At 39.3% G+C, this 8,578-nt stretch overlaps 1 protein-coding gene across 1 annotated transcript in view; it reads left to right on the top strand.

Moving 5' to 3' along the window:
• Nucleotides 1-8,578, top strand: part of ARL15 (ADP ribosylation factor like GTPase 15) — a 212,386-nt gene that overhangs the window by 44,960 nt on the left and 158,848 nt on the right. The gene's annotated exons all lie outside the window — the stretch shown is intronic.

The following is an 8,578-nucleotide window of genomic DNA, read 5'->3' as shown; positions in this document are numbered from 1 at the left end:
TGAGTGGATGGAGTTTTGTCAATCAGTAGTTTGCAGTATAGCTACATAATGCTTGTTGTACTGTAAGATATATCATGGTAAGCCGTGGATTTTTTTTTGTGTATTTATGTAGACAGAAGAAAATTTGGCTTTATATTTCATTTCTGCATAGCCAGACTTGCTCTTACGTTTGTAATATTTAGAAAAGTTCAATAGGGGGCCCTTGGTGCTTTGATCTAGTGCCACAGTGCAGTTTAATGAGAAAGGGGTTTTTCAATATTGTCTGCAATATTAAAAATTTTGCCAGGTCTATCTTAAATAATAAAATGTGAGATCTACACCTTGGAAACCTTCTTGTATTTTTGGGCACTCTTTCTGTTTGAAACAGGTAATTACAAAAACCTCCGGATCAATTTTTGTAAAGGGGCACCCTGATGGGTGCCATGACTGAAGTGTGACATGAGCCTTTTCCAATACAATGGGTGGCCTAACATTCCTTAGGAAGGCCAAGCTCATTAAATATTCTCTTCTTTTTTTCCACCCTCTCCCCCTCTTCATGCACTTAGCTTGAGTTGCGCTAAGTCTGAGGTTTCTTCACTGAGGACTTAGGAAAATTGCATAGAGTTCTCAGATTGAATTTTTTATGTGTATGACTTCATGATGGCATTAGCATGTGCTTTGATCCATGTGTGAATGGCACTGGGTCGGCTCTTATTGCCATATCCAGATGGTGTTACAGGGAACAAACAGTTGTGTTTTAGGATTTCTCAATAGACTGTCTAGACTGGTCTTGCAGCAGACAGATACAGCCACCCATCAAATTAGCGTTTGTCAGATTTATGGTAATGGTTCACCAAAGCCTTCCTGTCATTGACATTAAGATTTACGCCTCCGAAGTTATTTTATCTTCCACAGAGTGTAAAGTCTGATCATGTGTATGTGTGTGATTATCTACATGTAGATGCAATTTGCATATATAAATTAACTAAAAGAGGGGGGGGAAAAATGGTGGACAGAGGTAATTTCTACAGTAAGAGATAGAATTTTTAAAGTATTTTTAAGAGTCCAGTTCCTGCAACTGGAATGATTAAGGAAGCTTTCCTTCTCCTGTCCATCCCCTCCCTTCTAATGATGATACGGATGTTCTGTTCCTGTCAGTGTACCCCATATGCCCTTTTTGGAAAGAAAAACATGTATGTGGATTACTACTGCTAGATTTTGCACTTTCATGTTACACTGCAGTAATATGAGCTGCTCCCTGTACACAGTGGGAATAACCTTTTGACAGGCAGTATGTCCATTCTCAGTGGAAATGTTTTTCTAAGTCTGGCCAGGGCTCCTTTGATCGTGCCACCTCAAATGTAGGGGTCATAGCTACTATGCAATGCAAGAACTGCTAGTAGCTGACCAGAGGAGAGAGGATTTTGAAAAGGGCATGTTTAAAATAAGCCAAACGCAGTGGATTTTTTATATTATTATTATTTTGTTTTTTTTTTAGAGCATCAGCAATTTATACTGCAGTGGGAAGGCTAAGCAGGAGCTCTGAGAAAAAAACTGTAAACGTAGCTGAACAAGGTAGTATACATTCGATTGTGGAAATGAGATTGTGGAAATTTCGGATAGCTGAACTGCAGTGATTTGCGGGCTTGAACATGTCAGAGCATGTTTTGGAAATGTTTACGTGTTGTAAGGATATTTCAAAAATAGCAAAGGGAGTAGGGGGCTGATGAAAAGATAGAGATGTTATAGTGAACTGTGTATTTTAGGAATGCTGCACTTAATGAAGAAGCAATTTTACAGAACATCCAAATTGATTTGCAAGTATTTCTGTGTTACGTGCTTCAGAAAATCTGTCCCATATTTGCTAGAAATGAGAATAATTATTACTGATTGTGAGTAAGAAGAAGAATTTGATCAATTACAAAGCCATTCTGTAGACAGCTTAATTCTCTGCTCTTGCTGTTTCCCTTGCTTGAAGGAACTTTGTGACATTGGAAGAAAGTAAACATGTCTGATGTATTAATTGACAAGAGTCAGCTTCAGGAAGTTGGAGCTGGTTCTCCAGAAGGCAGCTCCCAATCCTTGAAAAACATGTGTGCTCCCTGTGCAGTCTTTCTGGGGAGCTCAGAACCTCCCTGTTACACTGCAGCAGTGTTCCCCTGAATGTTGGAATAGTCTGCTAGTTTGTTCTTCACAAATACTTGATCAGAGATGTGATAGTGTAATCTTTTTTTACTGGATAGATTTCTGCAATACGTCTGTGCTGAACATCTTTGTCTGCTTCACAACTTTTCTCTGTGCAAGTACTTCAGTGAAAGGAGCACAGATCTAAGAAGCAAATCTTTAACAGCCGAATAAGAACTCATTTACTGCATTTGGAGGAGTGTGAAGAGAACTTTTTTTAATTTTCCTTAGGAATATTATTTATGACTTCAGGAACAATAGACTTCTGGGAACAATAGTTCATCAGACTGTCTCCATGCTGTACCTTTTCTTACCTCAGTGGAGGATGCAGCGTTGTTTTCTGTCTTCACGCAGAATAAGAGAGACTTGTTTTGATTTTTCATGCACTCCAATCTTATCAAAATAAGCACATGTTGCATTGATGCATTTTTATTAACTGGTAAATTTTCTGTATAAAGTTTAAGTTAGCAATACTAATACAGCACTTTAAACAGTTGAGTAAGCATTTTAAATTCACTGTAGTGCTCTTCCGGGTTTAACTAGACTTTGTGAAATGTGTTCCTACGTACAGTAAATACAGATGGTATTTCTTTCAAGACTCTAAGTTACATTTTCTTACTTTTTAATTCCTTGCTCACACAGCATTAGAAAACCTTACCTGCCCTTGGAGTCTTTAAATGAGATATTTTTCTCTGAAGAACTTGGACTTTCCTTTAAGCCATGCTTCTTGTTTTATTTTGGTATGGTAAAAACCTGGGATGAAATCTTTCTTTCTTCATGCTGTCTTCTATCAATCAACTAAAAGATGTTCTATGACCAGTTTAAATTTCTAAAAATAGTTACTTCTATAGAAGGACAATAGATTGTTTATTTAAAACTATTCTCATTTGAGTGCATGTGGCTTATTGATTTGAATACAACTTTGTTGCTCATTAGAAATGAATCGGAGAAGCATTAAAAGGTGCATATTGTATTATCTATTTATTTCCTTGAAGCCGATTCTTAGGGCAGCCAAAACTTAGGGCAGGTAACAGAGGGACTACAGAGAGAGTTGGCTGGGTCTTGGAGAAGAGCACGTGTAAGTGCTGTAGGTTGGTTTGCTACAAAGCAACAGAAGTACCCCCTGGTGCTACATCACAGAAGTTCTGCCAGTGAGCGCACAGCTGAAGTGGGTGAACAATGCTGAAGAGCTGCTGACCCACATGCTGGGTCCTGCCATCATAGTGGCCAGAGACTTGGTGCAAGATGAGGCACTGCTGAGTACTTCCTCCCATGGTGTTCCTGGGGACAGAGAATGCCACGAGCATTGCCTGCCATGGGAAATGGGCAGGAAGTACAAGATACGACGTTTTGTTGGGCACTGTGCTTGGAGCAGCCACTGTCATTTTCTTTTCTTTTTGAGGGAGATTCTGATGACAGGTGACAAACTGAGAAAGAAAATGGTGTTATCTTCCTTTCTTCCCAATGCAAAGAGAGTAAGTTGGGTGTGGGAGGAATGGAAGTAGAAGAGTGGGATAAGTGGGAACAGCAGGCAGGCAGCCGAGAGAGGGCTCTTTTATAAAAAAGAAAAAAAAAAAAGAGACCAGCCTATTCCTGCCAGCATAAAGGCACTCACAGGTCCTTGCCTGCTGTGTTTCTATGGAAGCACGGAGCAGGGATGTACCACCGCTGGGCACTGGTGTGGCAGCTGCTCTGCAGGCTGGTGCTGCAGCCTCAGCCCCATACTGCCCATGACTGCTCATACCCAGAGGAGAATGAGGTGAGGGGGGCACTGGAGCTGCCTGAGCAGATGTTGGATTGAAAGAAAAGTCGTCTAGAACCATGGCCTAATTCCCTTGTCAGCATACACAGCCCTCACACCCAAATTTACGAGTGTTTTAAATCCTAGCTAGCTGGCCCAGCTGGGAATATAAACTAGACCTCAGGTATTGTTTTAACTCGAGCTGGCAAGCTGCCCACCCTGCAACTGAGGATACAGAATAAATCTGGCAATCCTTCAGAGCTGTCCCACAGTTCCCCCAGAAGCCCAGACAGATGCTTGACGATTCCTTTCCAGTTAACGTGGGAGAGGTTTTTCTTTCCCCCATACTGTAAAAACAAAGCAAAAAAACCCCACTCTGTTGTGATACATCTCTAGAAATGCTTCCACTGGTAAAGGAACAGTAACTTGGGCAGTGGCTACTCACCCTGTGACTAAGTAGTGTGGGTGCTTAGGTCTGAGCACCTGGGCAAAGCTGGCGTCAATGAATAAACATGCCTACACTGGAGCCAGTAGACTGTGGGAGTCTGTTCAAATCAATAAGCTGTTCAGGCTTTTTTTCCCCGTTTCCCTCCAGTGACAATAGCTTTGTTAGGGCACTAAAAACTTGTAGGCTGTATTTGCTGGAAAATGATGTCACCTAAGACTTGAATAGATGAAAGATCAGAGGAGGGCTCTGCAAACTTTGTATGGCAGTCAAAGGACTGTCAGGTTGAAAAGGATCTTGGAAGGTCTGTGGTCCATCCTCATGGTTGAAGGAGGGGGTCAGCTTGAGGTCTGACCAGGTTGCTCCAGGCTTCATGCACTTTGGCTCTGGTTTTGAAAACCAAGGGGAAGAAACCTCTAAAGATAAGGACTGCAAAGCCTCGGGGCAGCAATTTCCAATGCTGGATTGTTCCCATGAAGAAAACATATTTTCTTATATCCATTTTCTTATATTTTGAGTATCAGTTTGTTCATTGTTTCTTCTCCTTACTCTGTTTACAGCTGTGAGTATCTCTTCTGAAAGTTCCCAGTACATTTATCCAGATATCTCAATTGCTTTAGATTGTCTGGAAGATTATTCTGTTTGTACTGCTGTGGTCTTGTTAGATTTTATAAGTGAGATTTCTTTTAGCAGAAGGTGCAGCTCAGGCTGCAATATGATTTTGGAGAGTTGGCACATCCAATATGCCACATGTAGTATAAGTACAAAATACATTTGAACAAACAGAAATATGTACTTTTGGCAATATTGTCATCTGAAACATAAGGCAAAAGTGTGAGGCCTGATGCATTTGCATTAGCAAATGCCTGTTCTGAAAGTAGGGAATCATAGAGCTTTTGTAAGTAACAAAGGGAAATTGAATATTTTGTTTTAATATACTGCTGTATTTAGGACTCTGAGTTATGAGACTGACTAATCTTAATTTTACATTTTAAATAGGAAACACCAGGACATCAAAAAAGGCACTAAAAAGCTTATAGAATCAGAAGACAGCAACGTCCTAGTATTCTGTAATCTTCACATATCAGAACACCTTCAAATTCATGTTAAAACAATTGGTTGTGTAAAAGAGATGTCTTAATTCCTTCTGCTCTTGAGGTAGATTTTTCTCTAATTGCTATCAACTGGATATGTGGTATTTTCAATCTCTTCATAGATTCCTGTTTTGTTTCCTTATGTTTCTTTGGTAATAAGTACATGCTGAACACCAGTCTGTGCATAAGCGACAGCTTAATTAAAATAGATTTAGAAGTAGTTTAGGTAAATAAGCACTAACCTATGTTTGAAAATTCACTGAGTTAATTCAGGCTGATTTTCATCATGAGTGCATGTACTGCACAGAGCAGCAAGAATCCACTTCTTAATTCATTTGCTTTCTTTTTGTGCATTATCTGAAAGAGCTCTTATGTCTGTACAGCTTGCCATTTCAGTTGTGCAGTGGCTGTGCAACCTACATTACTTGTTTTATTTTTAAAAAGTAAAACATCAATTTTGAAAAGAGACTTTACATTCTCTTCCTGTGCCTGGTCCAGATATGCTGGAGCTTTGCTGTACTGCATAGCAATGTTTGTTTTCTAAATCCTACGCCAGGTAATTGTTTTTCTGCAGTGGCACAATAGCATTCTTGATGTGTAGAGCTGCATATGAATAGGAAGTATTATAAATCTAACATCAAGACTGCAAAATAAGTTCTAGTACAGGACTTGAGTAGCAAGCAGTGCTGTTTACTGAAGTGAGAAGCTTTTCTAGTAGAGCAGAAAACTAGGACCAGCTGGAATGGGGAAGGGAGGGACATGGCATGGTGAAATGCCATGATGTGCTTTCTGGAATGGTCACTGCTTTGGTTTGTGTTTAAAATTATTTTTTTTTCTAAGCTCATGTTGTATTAATTACTTTCCAGCTTGCAAACAACAGAACTGGGTGAAATTAATCTGTCACTTTACTTTTGTGCCTTTCTCCCCCCACCTTCTGTGTGAGGAAGTATTTGTTTTGTATTTCGTAAGCTTTCTAGAAAACTTTTTGAATACCATTTTTCATTCACATAAAAATGCTGCAGGCACACGTGCTTAAAACATGCAGTAATGTGACAGGAGAACATAGTGAGGTTGAGCATAGCGTTCTGAGATGGTGCTTTCCATTCTTCTCTTTGCATCGAAACCATTCCTGTAATCATAGTGCTATCACAAATGAAATTTTGCTGAACTAGTAATTGTTCTGTGGTTGAGAGAATACCACAAGAATTTTGTTGCTGAAGTCAGCTGCTGTGAAAATGAGACTCACTCCCCTGACTTGGCCCATACCAATGATCTCTCAACTGCCATAATCACAGAAATTCATGGAGAAATAGATCCACTCCCATTCATTAGCATGAAATCAAGAAGCAGATCTTGGAAAGAATCTGGTAATAGACCAGAAGCCAGCCTGGTGTGGATGAGCAATCTCCACGCGCTGTTTAGCAGTGCTTTGCCTGTTGATTCAATTGAAATGTCTCATCTCTGGGGTGTAGCGCTTGGTGATATTGGCCCCGAGTTGATGAATACATGGGTAACTATGCTTGAATCCACATTCCTGAAGCAGGGGTGCAGTTTCTAGAAAGGCCAAAGATGGCAAGGGTTTTTAGCTACTGTTACTATGTAAGCATACAGGAGTACTACAAATAGTTCCCAATAAAATAAATAAATAATAAAAAAAGAACTAAAAAACTCCAAACCAACAAAAAAGCCTGTCCTTCTGCTCCACTTTTCAGGGTGTGTCTGTCCTTTCATAGTCTGATATAGCAGCTTCAGTCTACCGGTGTCTAAAATTGGCAATTGCAAAAAATAAAAAAAACCCAGGTCCTGAGAAAAACAAAGCAACTCCCACCCCCAAGAAGAATGAAAGAGGCTACACTGTAGGCTTAGGTCTCCCATTCTTGATACCTACTGTTGATTTTGAAGGGCCCCAATTGTATGTAACATGTTGGTACTGAGAGATGAAAACCTGACGCTTACCATGCAGTACAGTTTAAAATGGCATCATATGACTGTAGGATAAGCATAACAGAGAAATAGCAGCCTTTCAGTACTGATGCATTTTTCTTGGGATATTCATATGAAAGCATTCACTGAGGTGAATTAAGCACAATCTCCTATGTTATTAGGCTATGCATATGTACAGAAAAATAACAGTAGCTTGGTGCAGTATTTTAGATCTTTTCTTGCAGAATTTAAAATTACATATGAAAAAAATTAATTGTAATTAATTATAAAATTACAATGAAAAAATATGCAAATACTGAGTCAACTGGAAAAGAGAGAAGTTTAATCTCTAGATAATGTGTGGAAAGCCTGATACACTGCAGAAGACTTCATCCTCATGATGTCGAAGATCTCTAAAATGTGCTCAGTTTTCAGAGTAAAACTTTATGCCCTTCCCCTGGTCACTAGTTCTACATATTGAGGAGGCAAGAAGTTATAAGAATAAGATTTGTGATGTGGAGAATGCCTAAGCCAATTACTACAAAAGTTTGTGTCCAAAACTTCTGCTAGGTGATAAACAATGTAAAGTAGCCCAGAACTGCAGGATAATTATGTTAGTAGGTTTTGAGGGGAAAACATGATGTGAAAAGTGTGGACTGAGATTGCTGCCTGTACTAACCAGAAAATTCTCTCATCTCTTGATTGGGTTGGAAGGGGAGGATTCTGCATTGCTAGTTAAGGTGTTCCTTTTATTTTTCTATGTATGAGCAGTGGAAAAGTCAAAAAGGTAAAGGACCTGTGCTTTCTTTACCAAAATTTGTCTCCACAATCAATTTATAACAGCAAGAACTATGGCATGAAATTCTTTAGAAATAAATCTGTGCACTCTGTGTTTTGTTTTCGCTATCCTAAGATATCAATGATGAAGACAGGTGGCTAATAAGCCACGGAAATAGCACTAGTTGTTGAGATACTTTATAGGAAGATCAATTGAATTTCTCTATATACTTCTCTATCTATGGAGGTCTACAAACAAGTAGCACAGAAAGCATTATAATCCATTCAGTCTTCTGCTCATCGTGCTTCTTAGTCTAATAAAAAGGAATACTGCAGAAATTCAGAACACAGAGTGGTACTGTTATTAGACCTCAGGTGTTGTTAGGATTTGCTGAATTCTAAGTATTGGAGAGCTTGTTGCCTGTGGTTAGGGCA

This window comes from Meleagris gallopavo, chromosome Z (genome assembly GCF_000146605.3).
Source record: "Meleagris gallopavo isolate NT-WF06-2002-E0010 breed Aviagen turkey brand Nicholas breeding stock chromosome Z, Turkey_5.1, whole genome shotgun sequence".
Classification (NCBI taxonomy): Eukaryota; Metazoa; Chordata; class Aves; order Galliformes; family Phasianidae; genus Meleagris; species Meleagris gallopavo.
Note: the sequence above shows the minus strand (reverse complement) of the source record. Positions and strands in the feature narration are given on the sequence as shown.